The sequence below is a fragment of the Pseudorca crassidens genome, chromosome 12 (assembly GCF_039906515.1).
Source record: "Pseudorca crassidens isolate mPseCra1 chromosome 12, mPseCra1.hap1, whole genome shotgun sequence".
NCBI lineage: Eukaryota > Metazoa > Chordata > Mammalia > Artiodactyla > Delphinidae > Pseudorca > Pseudorca crassidens.
In genome coordinates, this window is record NC_090307.1 from 71,697,614 (window position 1) to 71,716,513 (window position 18,900).

Genomic DNA, 18,900 nt, shown 5'->3' on the forward strand with positions numbered 1-18,900 from the left:
AGGTGCAAAGGAAATGCCTATCACTTAGAGCGGCACACCCCTGAGGGGTTGATCCATATCTGTGAAATCGATGCAGTCATTAAAAGCAGAGAAAGCACTCAACAATTGCTTCTGTTTCCCATCTGCAGGGTCTCTGGGATACAGAGATGCACAGAGAGGGCCCCTGACCACAGGGAGCGCAGGAACCCCAATGGTACCCAGAGCGTTGCCAACTCTCCTGCAGGAGCACCCAGTAGACGCTCACGCCAGTGGCTCTCCGGCTCAGCAGATTGGTTTCCAGAATTTAAAAATTGGAGATTTCACATAAAAATCCAGATTCCTGGTGTAGAAAAGTGTTTTCCATTTGGCTGCGTGCTGGTCTCACTTTTTATTGTATGTTTCTAGCCTGGCCCCTGGGGGCATCTGAGTTTGCAACCTCCTGGCGGACAGGGCTGTGGGATGCTGGGGGTGGGGGCATATGATCTCGTTGGCTGATGGCTCAGAGAGAGGCCCAGTCTTGGGAGGGTTTTCTCGTCTTGCTTGGATAAAGATGACTCACGGGGCCAGTATGGGTCTCCAGCAGAGCCAGCTTTCCTTTCCTACTTTGTTTTCATAAAGCAGAAATAGAAGTTTCCATAACGTGTGCAACTCCACCCAGCGCTGGCAGGCTTGGGGAGTCACTGCTGTTTGTGAGCATCCAAGGGAGAGTTTTGGTTGGAAGCCGGCTATTGCTCCCGCGTTCACGAGATGCACAGCAGGACAGCATGTGCTCATCTTCCAGATCGGAGCTGCCTGAAGACAGGGACTCCCCACTGGGTCCTCTCTGGGGGAGATGGTCAAGGGGCTGGATCCCTGAGGCCACAGGAGAGCAGGAGAAGCAGAGACCTAGTCCAGGTTCTATCCGTCTATCCAACCATCTCTCCATCCCTCTATCCTTCCTCCCTTCCTGCCTGCCTGCCTGCCTTCGTTCCTGCCTTCCTTCCTCCATCTACCCATTCAAGGACTGTTTATTGAGACCCTTCTATGTTTCAGACTCCCCATGCTGTTCTCCGAAGATACAGAAATAGACAAAACACACAAAAACTTCTCTACCCCCACAAAGTCTACAGTCAATTCGGGGAGACAGACATCAAAAAGGTAGTGACAGACGAAAATTAGGGAACAACCGAAGGGTCCATGAATAGATTTAGTTTGGCTCATCCTCATCCTAGAATGGGACACCATGTGGCCCTTTAAATGAAGCAGATATCTGTATGGTGACACAGAGCAACCTCTAAGTGAAAGGAGCCAGGGATCCAATAGTGACTACAGTGTGTCCATTTGTAAAGAACGGAGTCCTTGGCGGGGCTTTCGCGGACTTGTACTTGCAAAAAAGGTCTCTGAGAGAATCCACAAGAAATCAGGAACAGTGGATGCCTCAGGGATAAAGCTAGGGTGCTAGGGTACAAGGAGGTGAGAGAGCTTTTGTGCTGTGTAAACGTTTGCTTTCTTGAATGTGTAACTTTTTTTCAATAAAGTGGCAGGGAAACTTAAGGTAGATGGATGGATAGACAGATAGATGCATGAGAGATGAGAGAGAGAGAGAGAGAAAGAAGAAGGTTAAGAAGAGGAGGGGGAAGGGGGAAGGGGAGGAGGATGAAAAGGAGGAAGAAAGGGGCACCGGGAGAAAAGAAAAAGAAAAAGCCTTCACAAGTGTGGTGGTTTGGTAAGTATTTTGAAAGAAAAATCCTGGCTGCCATGGGGCATTCAGAGAAAGCTTCCCTGAAGTTGGGGCACTTGGGCTGGCACACTGAGGATGAATAGGAGCTGCCTTTGTGCAGAGATGGGCACAGATTTCCCGGCACTGAGAGGAGCAGTGGGTCCCCAGGGCCATCCCTCCCTTCTCTGGACTCAAGTGCTACATCTGTAAAGGAAAGAAGACAGCTCTCAGCCAAGGTCTAGGAAACGCTAGGAAGCAGCAGAGGCATGTCTGAATCCAGGCTGTCTTAACCTCTACAAGGGCCCCTCCTTGCCTCCTCTTGGTCCACCTTCCCTGTTGCAATAGACAGAACTGGCCAACACTGGGACAAGCAAGAAAAAAAGAAAATCTGCCTGTATATCAAAGCTCACGGTCACTAAACTCCAAAGATGATCTTTGTGTCTCTCTAGGGGGCGGGCGATTCCTTGCACCTTTCTGCCCCTCCCCACCCAATGAATGACGGAGGACAAGCAGGTTAATGTATCTGAGTGGATGGATGCCAGCTGCTCCTTGTACTGGTGTATGATAATAACAGCAGATATTTCATGAGTGCACTTAGCATGCAAGATCCCATTCTGTCCCCCAGGCGAGCCCAAGAGATAGGTAACTTCGTGGCTATTGATCACTGTTCATGAGATGACAGTCCTGGGGCTCAGAGAAGTTTAGTTATTTGCTCAAGGCTGCAGAGCTACTAAGTGTTGCAGTGAGAATCTGAATCCAGGTTGAGTTTGTTCGCTTAACCGCCAACCTTCATTGCTGCCCATCCCTCAGGGGGCCCTTCCTCTCCAGGCATCGAGGCCAGGGAAGGCTGCCTGGAAGAGTGTCATTTAGGTGATGCCTGGGAAGACAAGAGGGCTTTAAATTCCCCCTTTAAGAGAATTAGCCATTTTCCAGAAGGAGATTTCCTCAAGAATAAAGGGCCCCAGAGACATTAAAAGGAAACTCATAAAAAATTCATCTCTGAGTAGTAATTGCATCATAAAAAGTATTGAGTTGGAGTGCAAATGCAAATTGGGCCGTGTAAATTAATGATGTAAACAGTTGGATTGAGGGCACACATCCAGAGAATGTCCTACTCCAGCCTCCTCGATGTGCGAGGCAAAGCGGGCAGGGGGGCCATGTGCCCTGAGGCCTGAGGGACATTCTCAGACCACCAGTGACCACTGTCTCAGACCCCAAATCCTTCTTTAGCACCTCCTGGAGATGTGGGCGAGCTCTCTGTCTCCCTCAATCAGCACTTTCTGAGCACCTTCTGTGTGCAGAGATGGAGCCCCCTTCTTCGTCGCTCCCTCCCAGTTCACTCCACGTGAACTTGCTCAGACTGGAAAATGAAGACGGATGTTTACTGTGAACTTGTGGGTCCACATGGTTATTCATGTCTTTCTTGGTTTGTTGGGGGTCTTGGTGTGTACCTCCGGTATATTCAACAAGCATATACTGAACACCGACTGTGTATAGGGTGGTGCCCGACCTCAGCTCTCAGAGCCGGTCACAGGAGGTCAGCAGGGACCCAGACAAGACTGGAGGGTTGGGGAGCAGGCCGGGCAAAGATCCTGATGGGGAGCAGCTCCAGGCAGAGGCAAGCTGGACCACACCCCTTCTGGAAACCACACGTAGTTGAGTATGGCTGGAAATTGGGGGCTGACAGTGGCGGTGATGAACCTGGGGGGTTAGAACATTCTGGAGGACCTTGTGTGTCTCCCTAAGGAGCTGGGACTTGATTCCCACTAGGAGAAAATGCAGCCTTCACTGTCCCCCCACCAAACTCTGATTCTTGGTCACACAAGAGGTGGGGCCTGCAGTTTGTGGGTCTCATTGAAGTTCAGACGAGGGGCCCCATAACCTTCCTGTGGTTTTTAAACTGTGTTCCATGGCACCCCAAGGTTCTCTGCCTTTCTGGCAGCTCCGTGGTGAGGAGTAAGAGTGACGTTTAAGTGGGCAATGCTCTGGAACCTCCCCTGCTTTAGCCAGATCAGCTCTACCTTTATCATTTTTTTTTTTTTTGTGGTTTGAAATTCCGCATAAGATTTCACGTAGAAAGAGATTCCGTTGCTTAAACAAGGATGACTCCCACTTAATGCAGAGTAATGTCCAAATTTTTCAAGACCTTTCATGACCCAGACCAAACCCATTTCTCCAGGCTCAGCTAAACCATCTCCCACCCCGTCTCTTACCGCCCTGCACCCCAGCCTCGGGCTACACAGATACTTGCCAAGCCACAGACACTTTCTGCTCCTCTGTGCCTCCATCCCTTTCCTCATCCTGTTCTTTCTTCGAGGCTGACTTCAAATCCTTCTTCCTCCAGGAAGCCCTCTCTGACCCCTTCAAGTGTCTCTGGCATTGCCGATACACCTTGGGTATTCCCCAAGGAGCTCTGACCCACCCAGAGTAAGAGCCTCTTTCTGCTGACTTCAAAAGTCTTTGACGTGGTCATCACCGGGGTCTAATACCAGGCTGGGCATTTGGCAGGTCCCCAGAAATGAGAGCAAATGGGTACCGGGAAAAAATGGAGAAAGGGTGGACTTGGAAAGTATATAAGTTAAAGGATGTATGGTCAGATAAATGGATGGGAAGGAGAGAGGAGGGGAGGGAGGGGGGGAGGAAAGATGGAAAGATGAAAAGAAGGAAAGGTGGATGGAAGGATGGGAAGGAGAAAGGAAAGAGGGGTAGACGGAAGAAAGGCTGGTGGGAGGGCGCACATGCAGACAGCTGGGGGAACGCCAGGTTCCACTTTCCCTACCTTCCCAGTGCCCTCTCTGCCCTCACCGCCCTCCCTCCCTCCTGCCTCCATCACAAAGCCAGCCCCTGACATGCCCTCGCCTGCACAGTGATTACTCCTTGAGCAGCCTCCTGTATCCTGTTCCTGCTCTTCCTACAAGCAGAGAAGCAGAAAAATCCATCCTGATGAGGAGGCAGCCACCCGCCCTCGGCCCCCCTCCTCCCCCGTCTTCGCAGCCTGTAACTCTCGAGCACTCAGGCAGAAACAGGCAGTCAATTTTTTCCAGGGTTGAGCGCCGGCTGTAAGCCACAGCCCCGCAGGGTGACAGGGGAGGCGGGGGCCGCTCGGATGGCACGACCATTTCTCCTCCATCCTGGGGGCAGCGCCTTATGCCTCACTTGACCAGACGCTGCCAGCTGTGTAATTCAGGGCACATACACCCTCCCTGCCGCCACCACCAGCACGCAACGGGCTCACCTAAGACCCCAGCCCCGTGAAACATCATGGGCAGAGCAGAATTCCCTCTTGGCGTCCATCACACCTTCTCCCCCAGCCCGGCTTCCTGCTCATATGGCAGGCAGCCTCCTTTCACCCCTGCCTGCCCTTGGCCTTAATGGTAGGCTCCCTGGCAGAGGAAAAGGCAAGCGATGTGCCTGTACCCACCCAGGTGTCAAGTGGCTCTGGGCTGTCTCTTTGCTATGGTGGCCACCTAGACATCGCCCCGGCTGCTGCGAGGGCTGACAGCTCCCAGCTGAGCCCCTGGACCTAGCAGCTGCCCTTTGCTGGAGAGAGCTGCCTTGTCCAAGGTCAAACCTCCTTCCAGCGTCTGGTCAGTGATGGGGGTATACGGGCCTGTCCTCCTTGCCTCTAGGCAGGATGACTGTAGGAGCCATCTCAGCTCTGGAGCTCCCATGGGATCAGCTGAGACCCTGGGGAAAACTGAATCGCACTCCAACTTCTCTCTGCCTCATTCTGCTTGTTTCCCTACCCCCGAAGTATGGATCCTAAGGGATCCAATAAACCCCCTGCACTCAAAGCCCCAGAGCCTCGGGGTCTGTGTCCAGAGGAGCCAACCTTCCACAGCCTTTTTCGCGTTTGCCTGTTTAATCTCTATAACACCTCTGGCTGGCACACCCCCTGATGCACGTCTCAGAAGCAGCCTGCCTTGTCCCGGAAGTACTGAGCGGTCAGGGCTGGGATTCCTCTCCAGCGAGCCTAGCACACTCCCAGGCAGTCAGGACTCTGACTCCCGCTATCTCTGCCCTTAGGAGACAACCCGACAGAGATTCATGATTCCTTTCAGACTTTGGGGAGGCCCCCAAGACCAGGGCTCCCTGCCTCCCTGTCGGGGCACCCGGGTGGAGACACACAGCATCCACCCCAGGGTCGGACTCCTCAGCTGGGTTTACTCACACTGCCTCTCTTAACTTCAGCTCTGGATACGGTCGCTCTCCACCTGCCACGCTCACCAATGTCTGGGGGGGCGGGGGTTGGGTCACGTGGTGTAACTGGAAGGGCCAGGTGCACCTGGCTTCAATCCCGGGCTCTTGGTGGGACGGGCCACCTTACGCTTCTCTGAGCCTCATCTTTCAAATGGGCTGTCGTGAGGATTGCGTGGGACAGTGTATACCAAAGACTTGGCCCCGTGCCCAGCCCACAGCAGCCACTGAGGAGTCCACACTTCCTCCCTTTATCACTGGTGAGAACATCTAATTTGATGAGGATGATCCACGCTGAGCCCTGTGTCAAACATGTGAATCACATCATCTCGTTTAATCACTGCAACAGTTCTGTGAAGCAGGTACCACTGTCATCCCCACTTCACGCAGCGGCTGAGAGGGATGCAGTGGAGAATCCACGGTTCCCAGGTGAGGAAGTGGAGCAGCTGGGACTCGAACCCCTCCGTCCAGCTCCAAAGCCCACGTTCTTCACCACCTGGATTCCCTTCTCCTCCTTCTGGGAGCTCTCAGACCCCCAGCTCTTCCACAAGCCCCCATCCCAGTGGGGTCCCTACAACCTGGAACCTTGTCCCCAGGTATCCTGCTAAGAAAATCAATGGAAATCATGTGTTGTGGGTATCAGGTTGCTCACACCTTCGCCCCCCTGCCTTCTGTGCTGAAACTGACCCTCCAATAACAGGAAAATCCTGTCCCTGGGCTGGAGCTCAAGTTCTCACAGGGCCTCTGTCGCCAGGAAAGCCGTTTGCATCCTCTCGCAGCTCTAATGCCTTCCAGCCGTGGAGAGGAGAGTGCTGGCTGGCCCTGGCGGTGGCCATAAATCCGTAATTGAACAACGTCTGGGACTACCAGTCTCCATAAAGAGGAACCAGAGGAATGTGGTAAAATTGTTCACAAGGCCACGGGGACTTCCTCTGTGGCTGGGCCAGGGGTCCACACTGCTCCACGCAAGCCCCTTCCCCTGGCCGCCCCTGAGCCAGCTCCTGTGCAGGAAGAACACAGGACCAGGAGTCAGCCAGCCCTGGGTTCGAATCTGGCTCTCTCTGCTGGGGGCTTGGTGATGCCACAAAGCCTCTCCTTGCCTCAGTTACCACCTTCCAACTTAGCATCTTGCTCCCAAGGTAGCATTCTTGTGACAGTTCAATGAGGTACGGTTTCCCCTACTACAGATGGAGGAATTCTAACTACAGTTATAAGCTTTGCAGACGTCGCTGTGATGGATTGCAGACAGAGAGGGAGGAGATGGGATGGGGACAACGTGGGGGACCAGAGACACCCAGATCAAACCTCCACAGGGGTCTCCACACATGTCCTGCCGATTCCATCCGGGCAGCACATTTGGGTCTTTGGCCAGCCTCCTTTGCCTCATGTCTGCCAGCTCAAAAAGAGGCTATGGGCTTTACCAAGTAGAGTACCTGGCACTTAGCTGATGAAATAACACCCTCCCCCCACCAAGATATCGATCAGCCACTGGCAACCGTGGAGCTTGCAGCAGCCTCCGGACAGTTTAAAAAGAAAATCAACCATTAATAAAATTGAATGGTTGGGGGTAGGAGGGAGGGAAAGAAGAAGGGGAGGAGCTGGAGGGAGGGGGTTGGGAACAAGCAGACACAAGGAAGAAAACTGGGAGAAAAAGTGCCCTTCCGATTCAAAACCCGCATCGCAGATGCATGAGGGGTTGCTCCACAACAGAACGCTGAGCACGTGTGTCTGCTAGATTAAAAGTGAAGAGTGGACGTCTGCCTGACATGAAGGACAGAGGTTGCAAACTCAGGGCAGCCCCACAGGGTGTCTTTTTTGTTCCGCATATGCTTTATTTAAATGGAATTTGCTGCATTATTTTTCAAATGGGAGTTTTCATATAAAAGTCTAGATTTCTGGAATCTCTTGCAAAATTGGGACACGTAGTAATGCTGGGCTTGCATTCCTACGAGGCAGCAGCCGGGTAGAGTGATAGCAGCTGTCCCCGTGGGTGGGACGTGTGGAGTCCGGCTTGCTCGGCCCCCAACCGACCCCTGCACTCTCTCCTGTGAGCTACCAGGGCTTTTGAGCTTGAGACCCTGATCCAAAGTCGGACCTAAATGATGTCAAAAATATATATGCATGGATGGGGCTCGGGGGTATGTGTGTGAGTGACACACCCTGGATAAGTCCATGCCAAAATATTAACAGAGGTGCCTTTCCTTAAATAGGGTTTGATCTTCTCATCCTTTTGTACTTACTGCTCTCATCAATAGAAAACAATAGACTTGGCTTTAAGGAAAAAAATCAATATATGCAGAGCTGAGTATTATGTATGCTCACAGTGACGGCAATTGTACCAAGAAGGAACAGATAAAATGCCAAACTGCGGTCTTCTCCAAATAGGGGAATTGTGGGCAACTGGAATCATCTTCTATCTTTTCTGCAACAAACCTCTTTCATATTTCTAATCAGACAACTACAAACCAGGTATGTGTGAATTAAAAGCAAATCACGATTAACCCACCTTAACAGAGATGTGATTCTGTGGGAAGATGTCTTATTGGAGGAGGGGACTTGAGCCTGGTAGGAGGGTTTGTCGGGCACTTCTGAGCCCTTTTCTCTAGGATCTGGAACCCGGTGCAGGAGGAAACGCTGTCAAATGGCTGAGGCACGTTGTTTCGGTCCCGGACCTCAGATCCCCATCTCTGAAAGCAGAAGAACACAGTAAATTCCTCACAGGGAAGAAAAGGGGAGGCTAGCGTTTTTCATAAGGTCCTATGTGGCAGGCATGGATTGGCATGTTCTCACATATGTGTGTTAACTAAAAAGCCTAGGGGTTGATAAACCAGGCTCTCAATTCAGCCGTGTCCTAGCTGTGTGACCTCAATGCAGGCCACTTAACCTCTCTGAGCCTCATTCTTTATATAAAATAGGGATCAAACTGACCTCATAGGGTTGGAGGGAGGATTAAGTGAGGGGAAAAAATCATATAAAGAGCAGTAGACAGTCAAAAATAATTAGCCATTATTTACGTTATACTATTGATGCTATTTAAAAAAAACCACCTACTGTGTGCCTGTCAGTGGTGGGAAGTGTTTCCCACTTATATCCAGTCAGCCTCCCACAACAACCCAGCAAGTCTGAGGCCATGATGCCCCACTCTAAGAAGAGGAAACTGAGTCTTGGTAAGGGGGGGTGACTCATCAGAGATGGCTGTCCCCACAGAGATCAGGTCTGTGTGACTCACAGAGGACTCACTGGCCCCTGTCCCTAGGAGGCTCTCATCAACGTAGCATTTAAACTGAGATCATCTGAACGTCTAGTGAGTGCCCGTGTAAACAGGAGCAGGAATTCTGGAAACAGACCAGATTCAAGAGCTCCCTCCTTCATCACTATACGGCTCAGGCCAGCACCTTTACCTCGGAGCCTCAGTTTTACGGTCTGTCAAATGGGCGTGCCAATGGGATCCTTTGGTAAATGCGTGTAAGGACTTCGTGGAATGGAAGGAGTGATCGATCGTGGTGTAACTATCCCCACTTTGCAGATAAGAAAAGTTGTACCCTGCACCATCCACTCATCTCCTTCTTCATCTATCCATCCATTCCCTCCTTCATCCCTTAGCTTGTTTACCAGAGCAGCACATCCCTCTACCCAGGGCTCTAGAAGTATCAGCGCCCCTGAAATGCACGTGGGAGACAGAGGCAGGGAGCAGGTCTCCCCCCCACCCCAGGCCTCCTTGTCTCTCGCTGCCGAGGAGGCAGCTGCAGCCAGACATTTGGAAGCCATTACAAACATCCCCGTCTGATTCTGTTCCCCCCTGTGCGTAGCTTAAAGCAACAGATTCCAAGGAATTTTGGCTGCGTTCCTTGGCAGAGGGAGACCCAGAGGAATGATGAAGAGAGCTCTCTCCTCTCCACGCCATCCACACATGGTCCTCTTCATTTCAGGGTCCAGAGCAATGGGCAGCAAACCCAGAGGGGTGTGGGCAAGAGTTAACGCCAGGAGGACTTGGGTCTCAGCCCAGACACGGCCACGTCCTGGTGAAGCCACCTCTCTGAGCCTCAGTTTCCCTATCTGTAAATGGAAACAGTCATAGTATGAAGACTCTACCCTTATTGTGAGGAACCCACCAGTCAATATAAATTAAATGCCTGACACATGGTAGGTGTTCAAGAAATTCTATTTCTCTCCTGTTCTCACTTCAAGGTTGCCTTTGATGTGACCAAGAAAGCAGGGAGGTGGATTAAATGAGAGTTTGGTGCAGCAGTGAAGTCCCAGACTGCTGGATGCCCTCGACAAAGTCACTTTCCATCCCTGTGCCTCAGTTTCCCCAGACTTCCAGCTCTCGCACCCTTTCTCTGCATTGGTGCCCTGCCCGACAGGGGCTCCCAGCATGACCCTAGCCTAGGTGGCCCTCCAAAGCCCTCCGAGTCTTCCTCTTTCCCCTCCCCTCTCCTCCATCATTTTCTCTCATTTTTCTCTGTTTCCTTGTTCTCCCTCTTTTTTCTCCTCCCTCTCTCTCTCTTTCTCCCCCATTCCTTTGGTTACATCTTCTCATGTGTTTCCTTTGCTCTTCTCCCTCTCCATCCTCCCTCCTCAATCCCCATGTCTTTTTGTCTGTCTGTCTCTTTAAATGTCTCTCTGTGTCTGTCTCTCTCTCGCTCTGTCTGCCCCTCTTTCCTATCCGTGCTTTCTCTCTCTCTATCTCTCTCCCTCCCCCTCTCCACCCCATCACTTTGTTCCCTGCCCCTCCATGCATCTCTGCCTCTCTGTCCATCTCTCCCCAACTCCCACCTACCTGCATCCATTCACCTCATCCAGCCTCTCCCAGGAAAGCGCCACAAGCCCATTCATCCCAGAAGGAGCCAGGACTCTGTCAGGAGCCACAACGTTCCCTGATGAGGCTCCGATGAGCGATTCTCTCCCCACTGAGTCACTGAGCTCTATTAGACTGGTTCCTACAGGGCTGCCCTGTATATCCTCCATCTGCCCCTCCAGCTTCTCCCTCATCTGAATCACCCAGCCCTGGACTCTGTGAATGTAGCTTCTGCAGACCACATCGCCTGGCTCACTCAGCCCTGGCTTCTGGATGCAGATCCCGAAGGGGCTCAGGGTGCGGAAGGCAAGGGAGACTGGGGAGTTTGTTGTCCTGACTCCGCCCCTGCAGTCCAGGCCCTGGTGGGCAGCTATCTCCTGCAGCCACATCTCTCTCCAGGTCCTAGTAGCACCCCTTCTCTATCCTCCAGGCCTCGGGGTACTAATGGCTCCCCTGTGTTGCCAGCCCAGAGGTGCTGCACCATCCTTTTGGGCCCCCTTAACTCTGGCCACACTCTGATCCTTCCTCCCTTCATTACATGTCCCCTTGGTCACCCCAGGTTGAGTTGCTACTTGTTTCCTGCTGTGACACAGATGGATGCAAATTCTCTCCTTCTGCTGAACCCCTCATGCCATCTTCTCCCCGTCTTCTCTCCTCTCACCCCTCCCTACCCCTCTGCTCACACCCACCCTCCTATACCGGGCCCAGATCTGCTCCCCAGCCAGACTGGGAGCTCCATAAGGGACAGACCTTGCCTAGACCTCCCAGGCCCCCTTGCTCAGTCCACTGCACTTAGTCAGCTCTCAGGGGCTGTTAAGGTATCATTGAGTGAATCAGGGCAGTGGGGGAGCAAGATCGTGGCCAGCATGCCAGCAAGTCAGGTGTGTCTGCAGCACTGCCTGGGATGCTCAAAGAAGTCCACTCTGGTCCTGTCCCTCCCCCTCCACGGGCATCCTGTCAGAGCCCCTGCAGCCCTGCTGTTGGGGGGGTGGTCCCTGACAACGGGTTGCTGCCAGGCTCCAGCTCCACCGATTCCACAGCACCTCTCCACACGCCCCGAGCTCACGGATGGGAGGGCTCCCCTGCTCCTGGCGCCTGTTCAAGCTGCCTGGTGAACTAAATTGATTTTTTATCGTTGCTCTGGAGCGAGCTTAATGAATCTGTTAGTGACGGCCGCCTGCCCCAAACGCCTCCCAGTGCCTGTGCCTCCAGAACCGCTCTTCCTATGAAAGAAAAGGAGTTATTTAAGGTTCAGCCTGTGCCCCTGAGAGCATCTGGGCATCAACTGTGCCATGCCTCATTCCTCCTGGGGTGTTTCCCATACTGGGGCAAGGCTCTAATGTGAGTTAGAGATGGAAAGGCAATGCAGAGGTTTAGTTTAGTACACGTGTGCCTAGGGACCAACTGTCCATCTGTACATCCATCCATCCATTCATCTATCTACCTACTCACCTGTGCATTCACCCATCCACCCAACCATTCATTCCACCACCCCGCCAGCCATCTGTTTACCTACCCGTCCATCCATTCATGCGTCCATGCATGCATCCATCCACCTATCTCGCAATCCATTCATCCATCCCTTCATCTCTCCATACATTTATCCACCCACCCATCCATCCATCCATCCACCCATTCATCTATCCATATGTCCACTCACTAATCCATGTATCCACCCATCCACCCAACCATTCATCCACCCATCCATTCGTTTACCTATCTATCCATCCATCTGCATCCATCCATCCACCTATCTTTCAACCCATTCATCCATCCCATCACCCACCCATACATCTATCCATTCACTCATCCAACCACTCATACATCCACCCTTCCATTCATCCATCCCTCCATTCATCCATCCCTCCATTCATCTACCCATCCATCCATAAACCCATCCACCTCTCCATTGTTTCATTTATTTCTTCATTCATTTGGCTTTATACATACTTATTATGAAACCCAACATCCTTACTGCAGTCTACAGGGTACCACAGAACTGCCCTTCAAGCTGTTTCCCTCCACTCTCCCCTCTCACCCCACTCCAATCACTCTAACACTGCTGCTGCAGGCCCTTTGCATCTGCTCTCTCCTCTGTCAGAAACTCTCTTTCCCGGACACCCCCATGGCTTACTCCCTTCCTTCACTAGGCCTCTGCTCAAACTTCACCACTTCCAAAGGCCTTCTCTGATCACCCTCGATATAAGTTAGCAACTCCCTGCCACTCTTTATCCTTTATCCCCCTTTTAATTTCCACAGAGTGTTCCTTGCCCTCTGACATTATATCATAAATTAATTTATCTTGTTCAGTGACTATTGTCTTCCACTAGAATGAAGTTCTATGAAGATAAGGGCTGTGCCGGTTCCACTAGCCACTGTATCCTGTGTTCTAGAACCATGCCTGGTCTGTAATCGATACTCAGGAAGGTTGATTTACTGAATCAATTATTTCATTAGCTAATACATGCTCTGTCACTTCTGTCACATACTAAGCACTGAAATGAATGGTCAACAAAACCAGGCAGAGCCCTTCCCCTCACAGGACACCAGCTCCCTGGAAACACATGACAAAGGAGGAGACTGAGACAAACAACCAGGCACGTGATTGTAAAACTCTGTCTGGGCTAACACCCTTGAGCAAGGTCACATGGGGTCTATAAACATTTTTAAGTTGTTTTTTTTTTTTTTTTTTTTTGCTCGCATCCCCAAGGCATCCTGTCTGCCCACATCACCCACGTAGATGCTGGTTGAAACTAGAACCTGACTTCTCAGCTCTTTGCTGCTCTTCTCAAGCCTCCAGCTCTGCTCAGCCCTCCCCCTGTTCCTCCAGGCCCTCTGTCGGCAAGGAGAGAGGAGACAGAGGGCGGGCGGGACTGCTTGTGCCTCTCTGAGTTGGTCCCAGGCCTGGCTCAGAGCATGGATGTAACTGGGTTCATTCTCCCTCTTTTTCTTCTTCCATCCAAGCCGGGAACCAGGCCCGTGGTGCTGCCCTGCCTCAGGGAGAAGGTGTTTAAATAAGCCAGGGGCCCTTCCTATGTTTTATGAGGTGTCTGAGTCCCCCAGAATGTGGTACCAGATACCCTGAAGGGTAAAGGGAATGGAGCACACATTTGGGGACAACAGGGATGCAGGAGGAGCACCCCAAGACAAAAATGAGGTAGGGGGCTGGATAGTGGGGAAGGTGGGGACCTGACCTGAGTATCTTGGGGATGTTACCAGACCTCAGGAGGCACAATTGTGGGTGCACCGGGAGGTATAATGCTGGCCACAAGAGCTCCCTGCGACCTCCTTCCTCAAGATCCCCATGCCAGCTTGAGGATGGCCAATGGCTGTAGCAGTTCATATTTCTCCAAAAGGGCCACAGCAATATTTCCAATCCTTTCTGCTCTTCAAAATCTTTGCCACACCCCACCAAGAAGTAGCATCTATTCCCCTTCCCCTTGATCCTGGGAGGATTTGTGACTGCTCTGACTACTAAATTTCATTAATAGTAATGGCATGTGACTTCGGAGGCTAGGGGGACACAGTTTGTACCTGGACCTCTTTTTCTTGGGGTGCCCAGGCTTGGAACCAGCCACCATGTTGTGAGGAAGCCCAGGCTCCATGGAGAGGCTGTGGGTGGACGTGCTGGCCTATCGTCCCAGCTAAGTTCTCAGCTTACAACCCTCATCAGCCGTCGATTAAGCGAGTCAGTGAGATTTCAGATGATTCCAACTCCCAGCCTTCAGGCCTTCTGGTTGAAGTCCTAGACATCATGGAGCAGGGACAAGCCATCCCCGCTGTGGCCTATGTGAACTCCTGACCCACAGACACCATGAGCATGATAAATGCTCAGTGCTTCATGTCACTGAGTTTTGGGGTGATTTTTTTAACACAGCCACAGTAGCTGGGGCAGCAAGTACGCATAATACAGCTCCCAGTGCGCCCGCCACTGTGCTAAGCATTTTACAAATATTTACTCAATCTTCAAAACTTCTAGAAGTCCTATTCATATCTCCATTTTACAGGTGAGGAACTGAGGCACAGAGGAAAAGTAACTTGCCCAAAGCCACAAAATAAATGGCTGAGCTGGGACTTGAACCCAGGCAGTTTGACTCTAGGGCTCGTACTCTTAACAACTAGCCAGGGCAGCCCGGTGCAATCTGCATCCTCAGGGCAGTGGTAGAAATGTAAGGTTGATCATTGGAGCCCCACGTTGTGGATGTACAACCTCAAGGGCTTGCTGTCCCTTGTAATCAAAATTGGAGGTCTTTACAACTCTACAGGATAGGACTTCACTGTTGAATGCAAGTTGATAAATAGCGACGTCCAGCAAACTAGGGATGGACCAATGGATGGATGGATGGATGGATGGATGGATGGATAGATAGATAGACAGATAGATAATGGTAGTTGGTGGTATGTTTTTTTGTTTGTTTTGGTTTTTTGTGGGTTTTTCCATGTATATAGCAGTTATAGCTTAATGATAAATGTTTTTTCTGCAGGATCTGAGAAAGACAAACTAGAGATGGAGTCCCAGCTCCCTGTTTCACCAACTCTCTCAAAGCCTCAGTTTCTTCACCTGTAAAATGGTCATGACCTTATCCCTCTCAGGGGATGTGACAAAGATTCATGGAGATAACACTTCTAAAGCACTTTCCGCAATGCCGCACCTCGTAAATGCTAGATTCCTACTCGGCCCCCATCCCCTTGTCCGTGCCCTTTCCTCATCCTTTCCCAGCTTCCGCACCCCCTGCAGCTGACCTGCGGCTGTCTCAGGCAGCAGGGGTCCCCCGACTCCCCACTGCCCTCGAGCTGGTGGTCACAGAAGTGTGTCTCCCTCTAACGTGCGATGCCAGGCTTGCTGGCAGCCTCCAGCGCCGAGCACAGCTGTCAGGCCGGCATGCCTCCTTCCTCACAGCTGCTGGGATGCGACCTTGTCTATCAGGCAGCCCCGGGAAACCCGCTGAGTATGCTCCCAGCTTGGTAGGTGACATAAATATTTTCCAACATGCAGGCAACAATCTGATTGGTGCCTTCCCCAGAGTGCCAAGCTCCAAGCTTGGGGCTGCAGAAGCAAAAAGGAAAAAAAATTCCTTTTGCCAATGAAGTCTGGCTCCTTCCTTCACTGAAGTGTTTAACTCTTCCTGTCTCCTGTTTGTTTCCTTGTTTACTCCAAGTTCTAACCCAAACAGCTGACATTCAGCAGGATTTTGGGAAATGCTTACACTGGTTAGGACAGCACTGGCCCTCCCCTCACAGAGCCAAAAAACAATCTAGGGCAGCATCTCAGACTTGAGTGTGTATTAGAAACCACCCAAGGTGAGAATAACATAGTGGCTTAAAATTTAAAAAAAAATTTTTTTTTTTTGGTGGTACACGGGCCTCTCACTGCCGTGGCCTCTCCCATTGCAGAGCACAGGCTCCGGACGCGCAGGCTCGGCGGCCATAGTTCACGGGCCCAGCCGCTCCGCGGCATGTGGGATCTTCCCGGACCGGGGCACGAACCCGTGTCCCCTGCATCGGCAGGCGGACTCTCAACCACTGCGCCACCAGGGAAGCCCTAAAATATTTTTTAAAGAGCCCTTATCTCTCAGAGGTAGATGCAGCACTACCCACAGGTGAAATGGCAGGGTGTCTAGATTCGTTCCAAAATAGTACAGGAGGCAGCTACACAGGGAGAGTGATGCTATTGTTTCTAATTTCCAGATGATAAAACTGAGGCGTAGAGAGACTGGGCTGGACAAGGTAACTCAGCCAGGGAGTGCTGGTGGGCGGATGTGACCCCAGGGTGTGTGTCTCCAGAGCCTGTAGATCCTGAGCTCCTGGTAAGACATTGTCTTAGCTTCTTCACTGACCGCTTCCCTGGGTGACACGCACCTGGAAACCAACCCAGAAAGTCACACGCAGGGCGTTCTGTAATTCTATCCCATAAACAGATGCAAATCAGGTCCTTGAGCAAGACAGGAATTTTCCTGCTTTGAAAATGGAAAATAGTGGTGTGATTTTTGTAGCTACCATCTCTTAAGCAGGCACCCAGTGTGTTCCAGACACAGTGGAAAGCAATCCACGTTTGTTATGTCATGGAAGGCTCACAACTCCTTCAGGGAGATGGGACAGTAGTTTAACTTCTAAAATGCACAGCACTCAGCAACGTTCAGGGAGAGCCTTGCCTGAGGTCACACACAGGTATCTGGGGGCGAGGGGAGTCTGCCTGACTCCCAAGCCCAACCGGATCTCCTTCCATCCACCAGGCTGCGTGGAGATGGATACAGCCCTTCACCCTGGGGATACAGGACACTATAATGAGAATGCAGTCAGTGCAGTTCTTACAGAAAACTCAGAAGGTGTCTCACCAAAGCAGCGTCTTGCGTCCAGTTTGAGTTAATTTCAAGGGCAAAGCATTAAAAGATAAATGGACATAGGAAGGGCTACAGCAGGCATACCTACTGAGGAGTGCTGAATACCCGATCTTTTGATGGCCTGATCTGCTATGACGTGGGCCTCACGATCTTCTGGAGGAGGGAGGCCAGCGTCTCCTCATCCCCTGGAGCCCCCGTGATGCTGAGCCCTCCCTGGCCTCTAAGAAGACTGGAGAGCGGTCTCAACAGAGCTCCCAGAGAATACCCTTCCTGTACTTTGACATCCTCCCCCAAGGAGAATGGTCTTTATTTTGGGGGGTGGGAGAGGGGAAGGAATATAAATCTAGATTCTCACTTTATACAACAAAATAAATTCCAGATGAATTTTGTAAATGAAGAGCCAAATGTAAAAATTAATAAAATTCTGAAGACAAAAATGGAGAGTTAATGATACCACAGAGGGGAAGGCATTTCTTAAGCAGAAAAAAACAAAGAAATGAATCACAAAGGCAGGGAAAATTGGATAGATTTGTTTACCTGAAATGAAATAGAAAACAGAAGGTGTAACTAAAGACTTAATAAATGAAATTAAAATCCAGCTGACAGAAAGAGAAAAACAAATACCGTATGCTAACACATATATGTGGAATCTAAAAAAAAAAAAAAAAAAAAATGGTTCTGAAGAACCTAGGGGCAGGACAGGAATAAAGACCCAGATGATGTAGAGAATGGACTTGAGGACACGGGGAGGGGGAAGGGTAAGCTGGGACGAACTGAGAGAGTGGCATGGACATATATACACTACAAAATGTAAAATAGATAGCTAGTGGCAAGCAGCTGCATAGCACAGGGAGATCAGCTCGGTGCTTTGTGACCACCTAGAGGGGTGGGATGGGGAGGGTGGGAGGGAGACACAGGAGGGAGGGGATACGCGGATATAAGTATATGTATAGCTGATTCGCTTTGTTATACAGCAGAAACTAACACAACATTGTAAAGCAATTATACTCCAATAAAGATGTTAAAAAAAAAATCCAGCTGACAAACAGATGAAAAATATTTGTGGGCTTCCCTGGTGGCGCAGTGGTTGAGAGTCCGCCTGCCGATGCAAGGGACACGGGTTCGTGCCCCGGTCCGGGAAGATCCCACATGCCGCGGAGCGGCTAGGCCCGTGAGCCATGGCCGCTGAGCCTGCGCGTCCGGAGCCTGTGCTCCGCAACAGGAGAGGCCACAACAGTGAGAAACCCGCGTACCGCAAAAAAAAAAAAAAATTTGCAACACTTATGATAAACAAATGGTTAGTGCCCCCATATTTTTTTACCAGGCTCTTGCATATCAAATAGAAAACACTAAAACCCTAAGAGAAAAAAAGTCAAAGGAAATGAACAGTTCCCAGAAGAAGAAATGTAAACGACGGATGGACCCATGAAAAAATGTATATAGACAATCTCACAAGAAGCAAATTCTTGGTTTGGCACAGATTCTAATGAGTTGATTCTGTATTGGCGAGAGGAGGGTGAGCTAGGTCACTTGACCAACACTGGAGAGGGAAATCACCTTTCTTTTTTTCTTTTTGTCTTTTTTTTTTTGGTCACACCTCAAATCAGAGATCAAACCCGTGCGCCCCTGAAGTGGAACCGCAGAGTCTTAACCACTGGACTGCCAGGGAAGTCCCCGGAAATCACCTTTCTGGAAGGCATCTAGTTATGTAACAAGAGACTTAAAACTTCTGTTTCTGACCCACTAATACCACTTCCAAGAACCCATCCTCAGGGAAGATCATGGGTCCGAAGACTGAAACCATCCCAAATACTTCCACTACAGCATGGATTGTACCTACAATGGGATTCTGTACTGCTCTTTAGAAAGCTGTTAAAGACTAATGA

The 18,900-nt window shown here is 50.9% G+C and overlaps 1 long non-coding RNA gene across 1 annotated transcript in view; it reads right to left on the reverse strand.

Moving 5' to 3' along the window:
* The window catches only part of LOC137203703 (uncharacterized), a 357,325-nt gene that overhangs the window by 142,553 nt on the left and 195,872 nt on the right, over positions 1-18,900 (reverse strand). The window contains exon 7 of the long non-coding RNA XR_010933251.1: positions 8,382-8,562. This is a non-coding gene — a long non-coding RNA (uncharacterized lncRNA). The remainder of the gene's footprint in view (positions 1-8,381; positions 8,563-18,900) is intronic.